Source organism: Pseudopipra pipra, chromosome 10 (genome assembly GCF_036250125.1).
Source record: "Pseudopipra pipra isolate bDixPip1 chromosome 10, bDixPip1.hap1, whole genome shotgun sequence".
Lineage (NCBI taxonomy): Eukaryota > Metazoa > Chordata > Aves > Passeriformes > Pipridae > Pseudopipra > Pseudopipra pipra.
Window position 1 is genome coordinate 10730428 of NC_087558.1, and position 19812 is coordinate 10750239.

A 19812-nucleotide genomic window follows, 5' to 3' on the forward strand; every position below is an offset into this window, starting at 1 on the left:
TAAAATCTAAGCCTTGAACACGAAGACTGTCTGATCATGTAGGCTCTAAGTTTTAAAAGTTTCATTTACAAATGGTTTTAAGGACAGTGATAAGAGGGCCTGCTGTGGTGCCAAGGGTTTCATGGTGGTGGCACCTGAGCAAGCTTTGGACAAGGTGTCCTCTGCCTTCAAATTTTGACCATTTAAAACCTAAATGGTTAAAGGAACATTATCCTTTATAATAAAACTTTATAATAAACCCCTTAGACTTGGCAGAGCAAACATGCACTAAAATGCCATCTCTGCCCTATGAGATCTCAGCCTAAAGGTGGGCTGCAGAAGACCCTGGGCTGGGAGTGGGGACAGCCAGGCACCTTCCTGCCCCTGTATCTTGGGGCACAGCACTTCTCTGCTCTCCTGGGCACTGTCAATCTGGTTTTCTTGACTGAGCATCATAAGATGTGAGTGGCATGTTAGGGCAGCATTCTGCTGGTGCTGCCTGGTGAGGGTGGCCATTCCTTGGGGAGTGGGCAAATGGCATAGTTTTTTGGATTGCAAAATGTTGTCCTTTGTTTGAAACCCAAGCTCTGTGGTGCTCTGATACTGCATGAGTACTTGAAAACAAAGTCGATTATCCTTGTTTGGTAAAGAAGCTGGGCTGCATTTGAGGGAGAAAGTGAAACTGCCCCCCTCTTGCTCAGGGTCTCTCTGACCAGGCTTAGCGAAATGCAGACAGCAAATGGTGGGGGGAAAAAAGAAAAAAGTGAAAATAAAAATCAGTGAGGCTGTTTTGCAAATCTTCCATTTCCAGTAGACTGAGGGAGTGTGAACAGCGTGAGGCCAGTAGTTTGTGCTTGAAAATACAGGATCCAATCCTGGTGTCAGTTACAGACGTGTAAATCACAGCAGCACTGCTGGCAGTGATGGGGAGCCGCTGAAAGGTTGCTCCAGCTTGGGACCTGCAGGCTTTCTGGCATAGATGTGCTGATTCTTCTCATTCCTTAGCCACCCTTTTTTCCTTTCTGTCTTTGGGCATTTAAAATAACAGGAGTGCAACGTGGCTGATCCTGCTTTTGGGTTGTTTCCCAACTATCGTAGCCCAGTGGTTCCAGCTCAGGGTGACTCCTGGCTGCTGGGATGTTTTAGGTAGGGCTGTCTCACAGCTTGCTCAGCCTCTCTTTAAATCTGTTCTGCACCAAATGATCTTTTAATTTTCTGTAATACAGCAATCTCTGGGAGAGTGGGATGCCATCCCTTCAGTACAAATTGGATCCTATTCCTTCTGTGCTGGTGTGCAGCTGGAGTGTTCTCTCCTTTTTCCCCCGCTCTCCTAACTCATTTTCCCCTTCTTGTTTTAGTCACATTTAATGAACCCCAGAACAAACCTGGAAATCAAGTGTGGCAGCAAAGACACAAATGTGTCCCCTGGTCCCTAAGCCTGTCCACTGCTGCAGGACCTTGTGGCTCCTGCAGGGCAATGCTGTAGCACCAGGCTCTGTGCCCTGCAGCACGTAGGGGCTGCCAGGGAGTTTATGGGAGCTCATTTTCCCCCTTGGAGCTGATTGTCTGTGCTGTGGCCGGCATCAGCCTTCCTCCAGGACTAGGGCTGGACCAGGAGCTCGGAAGTTGTAAGTCCCATTATGGCTAATTTTGACACATGGGTTGTGGTGGATTTGGAAGCAGCCCCGTGCTGAGTACTATCTATGAGGGGTGTGTGCTTCCTTGAGGACTGAAACTCGCCATTCACAGCCACTGCTTTGCACCAGCACAGGATCTGGCCTCCCAAAAGGCAGCAGCCAGGCTGCTCGTAGTGGTGACTCCCTGAGCAGGTGCTGCCGCTGGCAGCAGAGCAGAGGAAACACGTCTCCAGCTTTTATTGTCTTGTGTGATCTTTTTATTAGATAACTTTGAATTGAGCAGTTTAATTTTAATATATGAAACCTGAGAAGCAAACACAGGGCCGGATCCTGCATGAGTCAGTGTCCCAGGGTAGAAAGAGGAGCCCGTCTCCATGTGGCTGTGTTCAAGTGCGACGCTACTGATTTATATAAGCTGAATTTTAAGTCAGATTTGGACTCCAAATTGAGGGGAGTATGTAAGGGGCCCAATTTTCCAGTGTGTGAGAATGTGGAGACCTCAGATGGCTCCCTTGGTGCTGGTGGTGGCCAGAGCGCCTGAGGATCAGGGCTCTGGCAGTGGAGGAGATAACGTGAGATTTCATAGTTTGGGAACTTTGGCCAGAAAATAACAAATATATTGGCACAGAGTGGGAAAGACATAAAAAGACGTATGTCAGAACAGGGCAGGCTTTTAAGTGGTTTTCATTTAAAATGAAAAGGTCAGATTGAATGAGGTTGGCGTCTGGGGAACTGTTCGTGCACCTGCCAATCATACAGGGGGGACCCATGTCAGTTTGTGCTGATGGCTGACTGGCTGAGAGCTTGTCTGTGCTTAAAAATTGGTGACTGGAACAGTTAAAATGACAATTTTCCTTGTGGCTGTCAGGTTGAGCCATCTGCTTCATGAAGGAATGGAACAAAGGATCCCAGCACAAGGCTGCTTTATCCCAGTTCAACTGGTGCTTGCACTTGGGCTTCAACAAGTACAGCTATACTGATTTAAAAAACAATAATAATAATAATAATAATAATAATAATAATAAACAGGCTCTGAATATTGGTAACACTTTCAAGTGTAAAGGAAATTAAAAGTGAATGCAGCTTTTGAGTAGTTAGAAAAACAGTTGCCATTTAACCAGGCCGTTGTGATAACTGTAATTAGCACTTGCTGAAATTATTTTCACAGGTAAGATTTTCATTTAAATGGATTGGGGTGTCTGGTTACTTCCATTTCTGCGTGGCCACAGTAAAGTTATGCTTTTCTGAAAGTGCTGACTGCTGCTCTTTGAAACTTGGAATTCTTGCAGAGGTTTTCAACTGTCCATTCCTGAAAAATCTGAACAATCTAAGAAAACTCAAGCCATAACAGACAATATGTGCTTAAATTCAGGCATTGTAAACTACTGGGTTTAGATTTAAATCTGCAAATAGGTAAAAGTGCTTTCTATATTCCCCTTGTGTGTTAAATTTATGTTTATTTTTTTCTTGAGAAATACTGATTCTTACTGTCAACAATACAGCATCAATATTGTCAGCCAGTGGATGAACGAACTGCTTCTGATCATTATGTCACAAGGTGACGGGGATAGCTGGTGTGGAAAGTAAAGCCAGGAAGACACAGTTCAATTAGCCAAGTCCTATCACTGATCTTGGAAATGTTTCGTGAATTAAACCTGAGAGACACAATCCTGAGCCAAGATTTTTAAACACAGGTTGGTTCCCAAGAAGTATTGTCTTACCTGGAGCTCCTGGAGGTGCTGTTGTGAGTTGAACTGAAATGGTGTTGGAACCAGAGGGGGATGTTGTTGTCTTCTGCCTTTGCAGATAAGACCGAAGGGCATTTTGCCAGGAGCCTGTGGGAAGGACCTAAATTGTATGTAACTCTACATCATTTTTAAATGAAAAGTAAACATGCAAAACCATAATATTTGCTTGTACTTGTCTCCTCATTGATGGATGAAGAAAAATTGTTCTTTGGCTGAGTTCATCAGCAGTAAAACCCTGCAGTTACTCATCTTCATCCCAAGCCTGCAGTGAATGGGAGAGGCCATTGCAATCTCCAGTTGAATTTGTCCTCATCACACCTGAGGGGAGCACTGATGGTCCTGGGAACTTTTATACCTGGCCATCCCTGTGGGGAATCAGAGCTGGGTGCCACCACAGGGACCATGGGACTGAGCTGGGACAGGGTGAAGGTCTGTGTGCTCTTGTGGTGTTGTCATAGTGGAGATCTTCCACTGCTTGGGAGAGGCAAGAACCCTGTTGCTCTCCTGGCTACTGTGGCAACAAGTGTGGCATGGGAGACAAAAGGTGCTGGCAGGGGCAGGAAGGCATTTCGCTGTGTGACAGGGAGGAGGGACCTGGACTGTGAGCCACAAAGACGCTTTTGTGTTTGCTGCATGTTGGTTGTAGATTTGTGGGCTCACATGAACTCTCACGAGCAGCACAGGTACAACAAATGCAAGTCTGAACTGAGCTTTTCCATAGTTACAACAGCAAATAGCAGTAACTTTCTCTGCTGAGCTGAGATGACAGGCCAGGCCTGTGCTTGTCATGGGCTGAGATAGGGCTGTCAGAGTGACCAGCATGTGGCTGAGAGGGGATGCTGGCTGGGGGCAGGAAGGAGTGTGCGATTCAGATGCTGCTGGTCTCCGTGGGCTGCACCCTGCCACTTGTCCTGGCATGCCATGTTCAAGATGGTGGTCACGTGGCCTGGTTGTCCCCTCTGCTCTACCTTCATCTTCTGCAGAAAGGAAAAAACAACACTGAGCTGGTCACATCAAGAAAGGGTAGTGTCTGCTTCTCAGCTACAGGAAAGAGTGAGATAGTCCCCAATGGGCAGAGCTCCTTAGAAAAAAGGCTGTGCTGAGGGGGAGGGCTGGGGGTGTAGCTCTGCTCACAGTAATGGTGAACTCCATGAGCTTCAAAACGCATTAGATGATGCCTTCTAGCTCCCTCACTGTGTCTGAGGTCAGGGAGATGAGTGATGGATTCATCCTGCTCTCTTAATTTATGCCTCATTTTGCATCTCCTTGTCCCTCCCCCTTCTCAGTGGCATTAAGAGCAGTAAAGAAGTGGTGGCTTGAGAAGGTGTGAGTTGTTGGCCAAGCTGTGGCATCTGACATTTCTAGTCATTGCTGGTTGTTAGCCCAGTTCTGGGTGGTGGGGCTTGCTTTTGAGGGTGCTGAAAGGAGTCCAGGAGTCTGAAGGCTTCTGCTTAAGAAAGCTGGGGAGGAAAATGCTATGTTTCCCAGAAGTTGTGTGGGTTAAACTGCAAGTTTTGGAGACAAGCCGTCGGGAGGCCCATCCAGTGTGCATCACTTGAGTGTCTCTCTCTTTGCAGGGCTGGGAAAGAAACCCAAAGTCGTGAGTCTGGCGGAGCCCTACCTGTTTCCAAACGCCCTGCTCTGAGTTCATCCCACCAGTAAGGCTCTGCAGCGTGAGAACTGGTACGTAAACATGATTCATAGGCACAGGGGGCAACTTCTCAGAAGGACGTCATGCCTTTTCTGACAGTGGCACCTTGTCCATGGTTCTTGAAGTTTGGAGGGGGAGTGGGATCATTGGGAAAGAGCAGACAAACTGATGGTTCCCTAGTGGTGCTTACACCCAGAGGCTTTGGTGGGGAAGGGCTCAGCAGTGAGAAGCTGTGAGTGTCCGAAAGTCATTCCAGGCTATGGTGCTGAGGCTTCAGACATGCTCTGTTGAGTGATGCGCTGTGTCAGAGCACGCACGGATGGGCGATGTGGGGGTAATGACAAATACATGCACCAGAAATGCAGATACACACACACACACACATGGAAACAAAGATGGCAATGCATATATAGTATGTACTATACAGTGGCATATGAGAGCTTGGGGGTGTATATACCAAATGTCCGTATATGCTATATATGGTGATAAAAGAATGCATATGCATTCATCTTCTTTTTTTTTTTCTTTCTGTCTCTTCTGTCTTTCTTTGGAGCTGTTGCAAAACTACCAGATTCAACCTCCTGGGAAGCCTTTCTGGCCAAGGTTCTACAAGCCAGCACCTGCTTTGCCTGCCTGACTTCTTTCTATATTTATTCCCCTGCACCCGGTTTTTGCCTTTGCCTGTGGAGCTGTCACAAACATTTGTGCTGGCTTTTGGCTGCACAGGACTTCAGCTTGCAAGTCCTAAGTCTGCTTTTGTGCATGGTGGAGGGGAGCAGGAGTTTGTGTGTGTAGTTGTGCATGTGTATGTATGAGCATCCATGGTCCTTGCTGTCTGCATTACGTGGTCTGTGTCCCTGTGATGCTGCAGCAGTCCCCGTGTTCTGTAAGCCACGCAGGTTGTTCTCTCTGCCCCTTCAAGATGTTTTTATGAATCAAATATTCTCAGTCCTCTTGCTTATGTAATGTCATTTAAATGAAATTAGCCACGCCTGACCCAGCGGCTGCTTTATAACAATCTGTACTGCTGTGCAGGAGGCTTGAGTTGGATTTTATTCCCAAGCCCCCAAGATTTCACTCCCAGCTTTAGAACTGTGGCAAGGAAGGGGATTTGTGTTGCCATGTAGCAGGGAGCTCCTGGTGAGGCTGTGGATGGACATAGATGTGTCTATCCCTCTGTTTCTCTCCTCTGTGTCATTTGGGGTAGAAGGTGCTCTGCAGCAGAGGTGCTGAACAACAGCTTATGCTTTGGTACCTCTGATTAAAGTAAGCACAGTAAAAAGGGAGAGGGTATAATGTCATTTCAGCTGGGAAATGGAAGGGAGATCCTAGTGCTGTCTTGGGGAACATGAAGCTGGGGGAGTAGCTGCACTGTGGGTCTCCCATGAGCAAATGCTGCTCGGAGGAGACACGTGCTCATTCCCGGTCCGATGGGTACAACTTGCACATATTGAAAAGCAGCACTGGGCTGCCTGCCAGGAGCTGGGAAATGGCTTGTCCTCATGTGCTCAGACCCCTGAGCTCTCACCCCCTCTAACAGCTGTATTTGTTTCTGACATGGGAGTCCCTCTAAGGTCACAAAAGCATTAGGCCCAGGTTTCAACCCCAAGAGCCATAAAATGTACCCTACTTGACCCCTGTGCAAATACAGAGGCAGTGTGAGCAACCCACATTCCCTTGGGTTTCATTTCCCTGTCCCCTCCGTGTGTGCCACTGCAGCCTGCATTCCTCTCCCATTCCGTAAGCCCTTTCCTCTCGCGCTGACACAGCTAATATTTCCCTGCTGGCAGGGCAGGCGAGGTGGTGGCATTTAACTGTTAGGGAGAACTTTGATCTGTTCATGCTGTAGAATCCCAGAGCTGTAAGGGCTGGTGCACACCTGTGGTGGGGTTTATGCTCTTCCAGGTGTTCCCCTTCCATGCTTTGGCTCCCTTTCTTGACTTAGATAATTCTCTACTTCATTCCACTGTTTGTCCTTGCAAGAAGCAATACCTTGAGAATTGTTTTCTGCAAGGGGCTGGAAAATGGAGTCCGAATTCATAAAACTTGCACCTACCTGACCCTTCTTACCTTAGTTTTTGAGCATCTTCTTGCACAGTGACTGCAGTGCTCCGAATATCTCCTATTTCTGACCATGGAGAAAGCTCTCCTGGTAGCCCTGCTGCTAGCTGGAGCACACAGCTCTGGGGGAGGTTTTAGTGGGTTTTTTGAAAAATAATTGATCAGCTACCCATCAAGAGCTAGTCCCAACCTGCAATGCACTGAGGTTGTCCTTATGTACCACTTAGTGCCACTTGGACTGTTGGCTCTTTAAAGCTGCCTTTAGGACTACCAGTGTAATGAATGTGTGCTGGTGCTCTCTGGCAACATTTATTTTTTTGCAGTGATAGCAGTGTAACACTGAGTTAAATGTGGTTTGTATTCTAAAAGCAGAAAACTTTGTTGTCTTCTAAAGCAAAGGTTTACATGTTTTCTGTCGTCTGTGGTAGCTGGTGCTAAACTCTTGCTGCCTGACCCCTGCTCAGTTACTGGAGGTAATTATAGAGCCTCTGTCAACGCAGCTCGTCCCGAAGCCTGTGCTTCAGCACCAGTGGAAGCCAGATGTACTATAATGTCGCTTTTTACAGTTTGTTTTGGCCATACATGGGCAGAGTCAGCTCTGGAATTCCTTCCCTATAAATTCAATAGCATCTTGTGGGTGGTGCTGGGGAATCACTCTGGTCTGGTTGGATCGCCTCGCCTCGGCAGCCTGTTCCCCTTGAAAATGTCGTGCTTTGCACATTCCTGAGAGGCTGCCTGCTCCTGGAGCGATGGCTGCGGCTACCAGGAGGCTGTTGTCCTGTGCTGGCAGGCATAGTCACTTCCCTGCTGCCTGCAGGTCAGCTGTTGCAGCCGAGGACTGATGCTTATGGGAGCATTGGCACGGGAATATTGCTCTGGTGTGCATGCAGGCTCTGCAGGGACACATGTTTTACAAAGCACCAGCTCGATGAGCCAGATCAGGGGAGGTTTTCCTGTGCCAGGTGAGCAGCTGGTGTGGGATGTGACAGCAGGACCTCTCTGGTGTGATGGAGGGTTGAGCCTTGCCTTTTCTGATGCCAAGCTATTGGTGCTATAACCACAGCCTGAGTTTGCCTATTTGCCTTCAAAGAACACTCTAAAAAGTAGTTCTATGAGTTTGCTGCTGATGAGTTGAGAGATGAGAGAGAGGTTTCTTTCAAGGGGCAAAGAGCAGTGACTCCTGGAGTTGCTCCCATTGCATCTTCCCGTGCATCCCTGGGAGGGAACAGAGATGCAGTGTCACCCATCGAGCCAGTAGCCTCCAAAGCATAGTTCAAGATGGTGACACGGGGCCCCATGACCAGGCTGTGTGTAGGTCAGCAAAGGCAATGTGCTCAGCTTATGCTTCAGAGGGGCAAGTCATCCTGGTGCCAAAGCCAGGGAGAGAAGGGTGATTTTTTTTTTTTTGACATCCTTTGGAGTTTTGATCTCCATATTTGGAAATGTTTACCCATTGCTCTGATCTATTGCAAGGGAGGGGAGGTGACTCAGGGTCTGGTGGAAGCAGGATTTGAATTCCTGTAGTAAGGTTTTTTTTTTTTTATCCCCCCCTTTCTTGTTTTGGAAGCTTGTTGTGGTCAGTTTTCAGTTCTCTCTTGCTCTTGGACCTTGTTCTAAATTTGATCTGCTCGAGAGGGAAGCGTGTTAATGAAGGAGCTTGCCTGAATGTTGGTAAGTGCATCGTTGCTGTTTTAGCAAGCAACTTGGGACTTTTTTTTTTTTTGTGTTGTTTAGTCAGATGGATTGCATCAAAGTGTTTGCCTTGCTGGTGGAGACAGGCGTGTGGATCACCAGTCAACAGCAAGGGACCCAATGAAACCTTCTGTAGTAGGGAAAGATGACTTAGTGGATTGGTCTCAAAGGCAAAATGTTTCTTCAGGAGTAGGTATAAAGATAATATAAGCCAGCTCCCATTCCGTCACGCTCTTCCTTTTAGTTTCATTGGTTAATGCAGCAAGGCAGCAGAGCACTGTAGAGTTAAATGAGTATATATGCATGTGGTCAGCAAGGAAAACATAGCTTATGTACGATTTCTGTCTCTTAAGCAAGAGTGTATGTTAAAAAGGCTGCATAATGCATGGATATATTTCTCTCAAATGTTAATATTTAACTACTGTAATATGTGTAAAATGTTAATATTTAGCTACTGGATAAAGTTTCAGTGTCTGTTTTTTCCTGTTGTTCTGTCTTTTTCTTTAGTGTGAGGTTTTTAATCTGTCTGATATTGTAACTGGCTGCTTCTCTTTTTTTTCTTTTTTCACCCCCCCCCCCCCCTTCCTTTCTCTTTCCTGAAAGGAAGCTGCAGTTCATCCAGACAGTCAGGGACATGGGGGGAACCTGGAAGATGCTCTGCTTCCCGTTTTGTTCATGGCAGCTAAAACCATGCCAGGGAATCTGGAGCAGAGATCCACCATCCTGCATTCCTTTTGTCATTTGGAGCATGTAACATGCATAGAGTGCTTTTAACGCTGCTCTGGGGGTTATGTAGCTGCCACTCCTGCACCTCAAATGGAAGGCACTGCACTTTGTCCTTTTACTTTGAAAGGGGCATTGGTGACAACTCCTTTATAGTTCCCACTGCTGGTTAGTAATCCTTGTATCTTCTCAACTGGTATTTTAGGCTGCTTCAAACCCGTTGCTATCATACTCTCTCTATTTTAAATTTAAGACCTTTGTTAGAAAGTTAAACCTCTTATTGATTTTCTTTTGCCCTTTTAAAAAGGGATTAATACACATTGTGAGGTTTGGTTTTTCCAGAGATGTGGATTTGTAGGAGGTCCTTGAGGTACAAAACTGTCTGGATTGTTCTGAACAGGGGAAGATAATTGGCTTAGTTTGCACGAGGATGGATGTGAGATAAAAAGCACTAGGCCCCAAAAAGTGAAGGACTGCAGTTGGGATGTGTTGAGGGTTTGTAGACTTCAGCTGTATTTTCTTTCTTGTTACTTCAAGCTGCTTGGATTACTGGAGCTTTGGGAGTCAGGGCCTGGCTGGGCTGAGCTTGGTACCAGTGAAAAGGAAAGAACTGCTGTCCTAAAGCATGTACAGCCTGAACAGGCAGGAGAGGTGATGAGTTAGGAAACAGGGCACTGGGAATGTGTATGGAGCTGTCACAGTACCTGAAGTCTCAGCCCAGCAACTCGTCCAGCAGCCACTCCTCCATCTGTTGTGCATGGTGGTGCCAAGCTGTGGAATTCCTGCAGTGAGAGGGTGGTCTGTGTCGCTCCTTGTGTGCTGTGCTTTGCCTCTGTGTGTGCACACGTGGCCCCGTGCCATGGGCTGTGCTTCTGGTGGCACGTGGATGTGGCGCATCCAGGCTTCTCCAGCTGCTTGTGGCTGAGCTTGGTGTTTTGGGAACAGCATGGTGGGATTGGAAATGATGATGTTCTGTTCCCCTCGCAATTTTCTCCCTTTCCTGCTCACCAGAACAGGCTGTTTGTTGGAAGACAAGGATGAGCAGTGCCTGGGTGCTGTAAACCAGGGCTCTGGAAGTGCTAGTCTGTCAAGTCTGGGGAAGCGTGTTGTGACTCTTAATGTTCATGTGCTCATCCATCACTGCGAGGACGTGACTTGAGAGCTGGATGGTCTGTGAAGGATGAGCTCCCCATGTGCTGCCCATGCCCCCCTTCCTGATGGGTGCTGGGCAGAGCTGGGGTTGCTCCGGAGAACGAACGATGCCCAGCTGGGACTGCAGCTGCCAGGGCTCTCCATCTGGTGTTTCTCCAGGACCTGAACAGATCCGGTGACCACTGATGCTAACCAGGATCCACAGTGGATTTTTTCCTGCTCCAGGAACAGGGCCATTAAGGGCTGACCTTGTAAATTAATACAGCTGACTAAAGGTTTTTTAGCCTGGCACCAGTAAACACTGGAGTCTGAGAAGCCTTCCACGGCACTGGACCTCAAGGGAGCTCAGAGAGTTCCATGCCTGCCTTTCTTAAGCTTCTCTCAATCACTTCGAATGATGTGCTAAAGATGTGTTAAACGCAGAGGACTTGCTTTAGCTCCCATGTAAGGAGGTTTGGTTGGCAGCCCATCCTTCATCTCAGCTGTTGCCCAGATTGATCCAGGGCTGGCACTGCATGGGATGTGGCAAAGGGGTGACACCAACACTATGTGACTGGAGTGCTGTGAGGGAGTTTAGTATGCACTAAGGGCTGGATGTATGTACCCCTTGGGCAGGTAAGAGAAGCTGCCTCAGATAGCATGGGGCTAGCACATGTGGGCATGAAAGGGATGGAAGTTACAAGCCTCTGCACATTCGATACTTTGCATTTCTTTAGGCAAAGGTTTTGGAGCCCTTAAACACTAAATTGTGCCTGAGGACTGAGAAAAGCAGCATTATTCTGGTGTTCAGGCATAGAGACTAGGGCACTGTGTGGCAAATTTGGGAAAAGTATTCCATGTGATGGTTCATGCTCAGCTCCTGCAGACAGGTGGACACTTTGAGGCCTTGTGCAGAGTGATACTGTTAAACCCATCTCTCTTACTCTAATAAAGTCATACTTTTCTGAGCACAAAATATTTCTGCATCAGTTGCTTAAAGGTAAACCAAGTGGCATTGAATATTTCTTAAAGCTGATCTGTGTTGCTAGCGCGTGACATGATCTCATCATGTATCATTACTTCAGAAATTTCCAGATGGCACCTTACCTAATTGTGAGGCTGCTCTTTCCTGGGATCTGAGTGGAGTGCAGGCTTTTAAGAAATGTCTGTTGTTATTAGCTTTATAATACGCGTTTTCCTGTACCAGCTGTTGCAAGCAGCAGGAGGTCTCACTCACAGCCTAATTCTTCAGTCAGCTTTAGGTGGGGGGAGACTGCTCCTGTAAGCTAGGTATTTGCATTTGGGATGAGATCTCCCAGATGAGAACAACTTGTTTGCCTCCAGTGGATGTGTTGGTTCAAGGACTAGTGTGCCCAGAAGGAGGAAACAGGTTGCTCTTGTTGCTTTACCGATGTCCTCGAATAGTTAACTGTGCTTACTGCTTGTCATGGTGGGGGATGACAGTGTTCTAAAGAAATATCAGGTTTCAGAAGACTGGCTGCCTGTGGTGGAGAGGAAAGGACTTGTGCTGCCTCATACCTCTCCTGCAAAAATATCAAAGGGACAAGTTCTGGTGAAGCTGCCTGGTTTTGGCAGCCACTTTCCTCCTACATCCTTGTTCTTCAGGTAAATCCCTCTTCAACTTCAATAGCTGTTCCCCTTTCCTCCCTGAAAAGTCATCATCATCCCTTGAAATTAAGGAAAAGACAGGAGGAGGGAATAAATGGATGTTAAGAAGTAGAAAACAATCAATTAAATAGTACATAGCATGTAATTTTCCTTGGAAACTTACCATGAAATTGAGGAGCACTTGAACAACTAGTAATTTAAATTGCATTTGAACACTGCTAATGAGTTGTTTGCATGGGAGTTTTGGTCATTTCACAGCAGGTTGTTGTCTTTAGTACCCCTTCATTCAGTTAAAAAAAAACTCATGATGAGGAAGGTGCTATAGACAACTGGTCCAGCTGTTGGTAGTAAAAGGTGTACCATGGAAATTTTGCCAGGTCTTGTTAGATTTAGAGCCATTTACATCTTTAGCATCAGCTCTTCCAGTGTTTAAATTCATGGGATTTTTCTGCTTTTTATCTAAAAATGGTTGTTATTGCTAAAAGGTAGGTAAATAACATTATCACTGTTGCACTCACAAACACGATGGAGTCAAGGGGGCTGAAGAAGCTTCTCCAGGCTCCTGGGGCTGGGATTTGTAGCTGTGGGACTGACCTAGGAATAAATCCTGTGGCTCAGTCCTTATCATCTCAAACAAATCATAACAGTGCTTTGGGATCTGATCCTGGCTTGCTCCATCTTAAGAGGAACAACAGAGACGTGCTGATTGGCTGGGCCTGCGGGGTATTCATATTTAAGTTAATTGTCTTATTTTTCCAGTGTTTAATGCTCTCCTCCACCACTGTTTTACTTATAAAATGCCAACTATTTTCAGCAAAAGGCAATATCAACCTAATCATGTGCTATATTGCTGCCGAATGCACTGGGAACAGACTCTATAGGAAGGCAAATGCAAGTTGCTTATCGCCTGTTGCTGAATGAACATCCCATTTTCAGAGCAGAGTTTTTGCAAATCCGTGGGCATGCTTAGCATATGGAAGGGGGTTCCAGTATCAAAACAAATCTGGCCTCCTGTTTCTGGATGTGTAGGTTGTTTCTTAGAAGATGGAACCTTTAAAATCTGTCCCTGCAAACATGGCTGTTAAATCCTGCTATTTCTAGAGGTGTGAGGCAGCTGTCTGTACTGAGATAAGCTGTAAAAAGGCAATATTTTCCCAAACCAGCTTTTTTAGCTATACCTGCCAGACATCTTGGCCAGAGGGAGTACACGGGAGTGTCACCACTGCTGCCCTTTTATGCACAGGGTGCTGAGCGATGTAAAAACTTCTGGGCAAGTCTCCAGGGTCAGTGTTAAGCACCAGCTCTTCCATCTCTATCTGGTGAAATGCTGCTATGAAGGTGCATTCAGAGCAAAGGAAGGAGTGCTTGTTGGTTTGACATTCTTATGTGATCTCCTGTTGTTTTCTAGGTGATTGCTTTGTCCTCGGCTTTTGTTCTTAATTTTCATTGTGTCTTTCTTGTTGCTGACTCAGTGACCATCTCTAATCACAGGGGGTTTTGAATGCCCCCCTCCCATTATTTACTTGAAGGCATTTGTGTTTGCTGTGTAGTCTTGAGGGTAGCTGGTGAGTTCAGATGAAACTAATAACAAAAACTGTATTTTTTCCTGAGGGCCTGGATGAGGTTTCTCACAACATAACAGTGTTATCACTTGTGCTTCCTGACACGTGTGCTACCCGCAGTGCTGTGTCAGTTATCAGCTAATTCTCCGCCAAGATATGTGAGTGTCAGAAAGCTACATCAGATAATCTTGTAGAGGCTGTTAAGACTGTAGGGACAGAGAAGGACGTGGCTTTTGAGCATGTTCCCAGTGAAGTATTTCTGAAAGCTGGGAGGGCACTGGGGATGGGTGTTTCAAAGTGACTGGAGTGATGTCCTCATGTGGGTGAAGAGCTGGTGTGCGTGGGGAGACAGGGGGTGAAATCCATGTGGTGTAGGAGTGCAGAGACCCCAGCAGCTGAGGGAGTTAGGAAACCCCAGGCAAATTAGGTTCTCATGACACTAAAAGATAGTGCTTTATCTCAACCCAGTGAACTGTCTAGGAAGTACTTTATTTTTTTTGTTTGTTTGTTTGTTTTTTCTTTTTTGGTTGAATGAGCATTTTATCACATTGATTCCTGAGAAGTGCTGCACCTGCTGTGCAAATCCCCCATCACATATGAGCATTGTTTGTTGCCAAACAGCCAACCAGTTGGATGCATTGGCTCTGACATGGGTGGAGGATTTTGCCATCGATGTTGTGGTGTTTTTATTCCTTGAAGCATGGGCTGCCTCTTAGTTACCTCTTGATGCCCTGTCTGTTGTGGGTAATCTTTTCTTTATAACTTCTTTTTCCTTATCCCAGCTTTTCATTTCAGCAACCCACTTCCCTCTTTTCCAGCTTCCTTTCAAAGGTGGACACACACTCAGCTGGTGGAATTGGATGTAGATTTGATAATTGCTCCCCTAGAAAACAGCCAAGAGTGTCTGCTCGTCCAAAAACCTACTGAAAACTGAATAGAACTGAGGCATGTGGGGTTTGAAATAATTCCAGTGAGTTATTTCTGGCTGTGGTCTGCCCCTGTGGTGCTCCTTCAAGCTCCTCTACATCTCAGGGTTTGAGCTGAGGGTGAGCAGAGCTGGTAAAGGCCCTTTGTTTCCCCACCTCCCTTTCTCAACTTTTTTTTTTTTTTAAATGGTGATAAATTTAAGTGATAACCTTGTAATAGAGATAAGGAAGAAAAAGTCATTCAGGTAGATTAAGTTTGCAGTGGAAGAAAGGCAAACACCGAGGGAACCCACACTGAGCTACCCTGAAATGCTGGGAGATGGCTTGTTTATCATTTACCCACCCTATAAATGTATCCTGTGCTTTACAAGCGGGGAAGATGACAATCCTTGTCCTAAAGAGTCTGCAATCTGAGGCAGACAAATGTGCACTTGAGGGTTGGGAAAGGGTCAGCATGGGGATTGCTGGAGATCAAAGTCCGGATAAAGTAGATTGCTGGAAGAGAAGGGCTTCTGCAGTGGGAGTTGTGGGTGATGAGAAGGGTGTTTAAGGTGCTGGACGAGTGAATAGACAGAGGAAGGTAAATTGGTATGGAAGGAGGTGAGAAGACCTGAAAGGAAGGAAGGTTGAAGGGGGGGGTAGAAAGTGAGAAAAGGAGTAGGAGGAAAAAAAAGAGCAGCAAGTCTGCTGTGGGAGGGGATGCTGTAGATGAGAGTTGAGATGACCTTAATGTCTCTTCCTTGTGTGTTAAAAGCTATGCCATAACTCAGGTACTGCAATTAGTCATCTCCTAGTGTATGAAGTACCAGTTTCTTCTCTGAATGGAGTGTACTGGTCCTGGCTGGAGTCCAGTGCTAGATCTCTTTGACCAGGAGTGCTGGGTGGTTACATCCTGCCTATGTACCACTGCCAAAGCTTATTAGACAAGCATATAAGTAACTTGTCATCTTCTGCTTTATGCCCTCAAAGGTAGTTAATTCTCTAGAGGTTCAGACAGCAAATCAGAGATTGGAGCATGTGTGTGCATATGCATATATATATATGTATAATATTGATGTATGTGGTGTGGGTAGGTTTTGAGTGCAGCAGCCTGCACTTCAGTGACATCTGATGGGATAAGGGTGGGTTCAGTGGTTTGTGTTGCACCAAACCTGCTCCCCAGGTCTTTGTGTATTAACTTCCATGGAGCTGAGCTCGGAAAACTCACTGGTTGTCAGGTTCGTATGTATGCAGCTTTCGGTTCTCTAAAAAGACCTTGGGCCTTCCAAAGCTTCCTTAGATGTTTTGTTTCATTCTTAAAGACTGAAGAAGTCAAGGAAAAATTTACTGTCACCAACCTGATTTTCCTTTCTCTGATTTTTTTTTTAATTAATTAATTTTTTTTTTAAAGTAGTTATTCTTGATGTTTGGCATTTATATGCTGGCAAGTGACTGTAGACTGAAAAGTCCACAGGGTTCCTGAAGCAGCAGTAGTAGCTTCACCTAGACCCTTTCTTTCCCCAGTTTGATCTACCTATGTCTTGCTTATCTTTTCCTGGGACTCGTGTCTGATCCCCATCTATTTTTTGTGTCTCCTTTTACTGCTGATTCTTTTCAGATCTTCCTTTTTATTTCCCATTTCCTCTACAAAGTAGTCCCCCATCCTTCTAGTCCTTTCCTAATTGTCCATTAGTTAGACTCAAGTCTTTTTTGGCCAGTCAAAGGCGTGGGAACATGAAGGACATCTCCTCTGGAGCTCAGTCCATCTACTGTCATGGCATGCTGTTCCAGCAGGAGAGAAACCTGAGTTTAGAACGTCTGAAATTGCCCATTATCTCCGCTCATTTCTTGCAGTCCATAATTTGGGGGGTGGGGAAGTGAGGGAAAGAGGAGGCAAGTCACTCTCAGCATGACTCATCCCCTAATAGATCGATACAAGATGTTCCATTACATTTTCATTGCCAAAAATTACTCCCCTCTCCCACCCCCCCTTCTGTGAGATGCTGCGGAGGTTTTCTTGCTGGGCCTAGTGGTGGTGTCTCTTGGTGTGAGTAGGTTGGTGCCTTGGCCAGCCCAGCAAAAGGGTGTCTGAGTTTTGGTTCAGACCTCGCTTTCTGAGTGGGCTGAGGTTGAGTGTGGTGGAGGTGACCTGGTTTCGGAGGGGAAAGAGATTCCTGGCTGCTCTCAGGAGATTTCATGTTGCTCGAGGCATGGAGCAGACCTGTTTGACAAGAGGAGTCACTCCCAGCCTCCCCCTTTGGGAGGGATGCCAACAGATGTGCAAAGTATAAGGCAATATAAGGAGACATAGTAGAAAATATCATGGGATATCTGCCAGCAGCCCCTTTGGGCTGGTGCCACTGATCGTTCCCTTGGGCTGACAAGATATTTCAGTGGTGTGTCCTTGCTGAAGTGTCTTGCTGTTTGCAGTGATGGGGTGGAGATGGAGATGCTGGGCATTCTCTTGCCTGCAGGTGTTTATAGAGTCCTGGGATTTTGAAGTATTTTTAGGGCAGTGATTCTGCTGTCTGTTTACTGACCAGTAAGGGTCAAAGCTTGCCCACAGCTGCACAGATGTTGCCAGATGTATATAAACACTTGTATGTATGCAAGTGTATGTACATATATGGTAAGGCAAAGAACTGATCCAAGTTTCCTTATTCCATTTGTCCTGTCCTTCCTCCTGGCATCTTCAGGAGCAGCTTTGTGGGCAGCCCTGCTGTAGCAGTTAGCCATGATTGTATTGGTGCAAAGGAGAGTGCTCTTCCCTGGGGCTCTTTCCACAAGGTGGGACCAATCTGTGGCTCTCACCTGGAATGGCAAGTGCCCCATGTGCATGTGAATGGGATGGGGAGGGGAGTATCACTAGTCTGACCTCAGCAGCCTCTTCAAAAGGATGCAAAGTATCTGCAGTTATATCACATCTTCCACCTGCCACAGTCAAGGCCTTGATCTGCTGGTAAACTTGCAACACTGCTTTAATAAACCCCACCACTAACAGGTAGGGTTTTGTTGGGAGAAATTCAACCTGTGAGGGAGGTGGCCGAGTTCATGAGCGTGCACTCCTGACAGCATTAGTACAAACAACACCAACAGCGTCTTCTGCTTCATCCTGCACTGGGAGAAGGTCCTGCGAGGAGCTGGGCTGTGTGGGGTTGTGCATTGTGTTGTGCCATGAGGCCAGGGACAGGGCCCAGGATGTGCAGCAGTCCCTGGTGAGCTGTGTAGGTAGCTGCTGCTCTGCTTTGGAGCTGCCGTCACAGAAACTGAACGTTACAGGATTCAGGGCACACACACAAATGTGTTTACAGAGCAAATAAAGGCGGGAGAGAAAAAAGGAAAAGCCTCAGAGTGGCTTTAGATGTTTTTTAAGTGGCAAAGCTGAGAAATTCCAGAGCATATGCAGTTAATGTCTGTTTAAATAGAAACTTCTTTAATAGCTGAAATATCAGCTCCTACAGAAGAGCTTTCCTGGTGGGTCTTTTTCATCTCTAACCGCCTGCCCTGCCAGGGTGTGCTGGGGGATGTCTCCGAAGGTGCTGGGCTTGGTGTTTTCGGTTAGGCTCGTTAGGTGTTTGCAAAGGGCGATGCCTGCCTTCATTCCTGGCTTGCTTCCACATCTCTGATTGTGTAGAGGTAAAAGTGGTAAATTCTTACGGAAACTCATCCACTTGGGTCACAAGGGTCCCATGCCTGATGTTGTTTGTTTTGGTGGCATGTCATTTGACACCATCATGTGTGTACATGGGTATATATATTTAAGTACATGTTATAAGTATATACAGCAGTTGAGAGGGGCAGGTATAGCACACTGGCATTTCTCAGGGCTTTGAACAAGATACCAAGATGTTGTTATTTACTGGAATTTTGGAGGAATATGGTGCAGAATGGGCTAAAGGGCTTCTCTCCCATTGGAACTGTGCACGTTGTGTCTGTGAGCTGGCTGTTCTCTGAGCAGCAATTCTGGTGAAAGCCTGTGAAGTTGTCGGAGTAAAACCCCTGTGGAATGGGGTACATGGTGGAGGCAGAGCAGGGTGATAGCAGAATCTTTTCAGGCTTGACCTGCCCATTAAAACTTCACAGGGTCTTACTGGCTGTATGGATGTCAAAGCAGAAGCCTGCTGTGGACATGATGCTGTTTGTGTGTATTTAATTTGATTAAAAAAGAAAACACAAGACATGAGGATGTTTTGAACAGCCTCGTTGAGCACTGCTGTTGCCCTCCTCATTAGCTACAGCAGTGACCTGGGGCTTTCTGCTTGTGCTGGAACTTGCAGAGGTATGTTTTTTCCCCTTTTCTTTTTATCTTTTCCTTTGAAAAACACCATTGAAGTGCCTCTGTCGTGCTTCAGCAGCATTGCTTCACCCTGTACTGTTGTCCACATGCTCATTGGAGGCTCCTTTGTTATTTTGACACAGAGGTAGCTGTGAGGAGTGGTCTGCAGGACCTGCTTCAGTGGGGCTATACCACACCCAAGCTCGGTAGTGCTCGCGGCTGGGTCCATACCAGGTGTGAATGGCAAAGTGGGGTACTTCACAGCCTGTTTTGTCAAGGCTGTTCTTTTCTGAATATAAAGAAACCGTGTTGAACTCCTTGCATTTTATAAGGCTTTGAAAGCTTGACATGGACATGATGTTCCTTCCTGAGTCGTAGCTGCTGGATCTCTCGGTGCAGTTCTTTTGTTGCTCCTGAGTGCTGGAAATCATGTGGCTCAAACATCTCAGAGTTTGCTAAAGCTACATTCTCCTTGTAATATCTCTTTTTCCCTAGAAAAACAGGTGGGGATGTTTATTCCTCTCTCCCCACTTTCCTTCCTCACCCCCCAACCTTGACAATGTCCCGCTGTTGTGGATCACTTGTGTCATGCACCAGTGTAGCATATGTCCCTTGAGAACACACCAGTCATTGCTGGTTTGTCTCAAATCATTTTCATTGCAGTCGTGAATACCCACATTAAGCAGGTGGAGCTGATACAATCACTTCCAACGCAGCTGACAGCAGCTGGGTCAGAGCCTTTCTCACTGTTTCCTGCCAGAGGAGAAAATAAAGCACACGTGAAGGCAAAACACACGAGTTTTCCCCTTTGTCTCCCC

General features: G+C 46.4%; 1 protein-coding gene and 1 long non-coding RNA gene across 6 annotated transcripts in view; one reads left to right on the forward strand and one right to left on the reverse strand.

Moving 5' to 3' along the window:
* Positions 1-19812, forward strand: part of LPP (LIM domain containing preferred translocation partner in lipoma) — a 330413-nt gene that overhangs the window by 16616 nt on the left and 293985 nt on the right. For 3 of the 5 annotated variants that reach the window (XM_064666205.1, XM_064666203.1, XM_064666207.1), the window contains exon 2: positions 4942-5047. The gene's annotated coding sequence lies outside the window, so the exon portion shown is untranslated. Of the gene's footprint in view, positions 1-4941; positions 5048-5568; positions 5619-8643; positions 8748-19812 lie in introns of all 5 variants that reach the window. The other 2 variants (XM_064666202.1, XM_064666206.1) reach the window with 2 other exon arrangements.
* Positions 1902-3804, reverse strand: LOC135419613 (uncharacterized). Its single transcript, XR_010433060.1, has 3 exons — positions 3537-3804; positions 3338-3451; positions 1902-3187 (listed from the first exon to the last, which is right to left on the reverse strand). It is a non-coding gene; the product is annotated as an uncharacterized LOC135419613 (long non-coding RNA).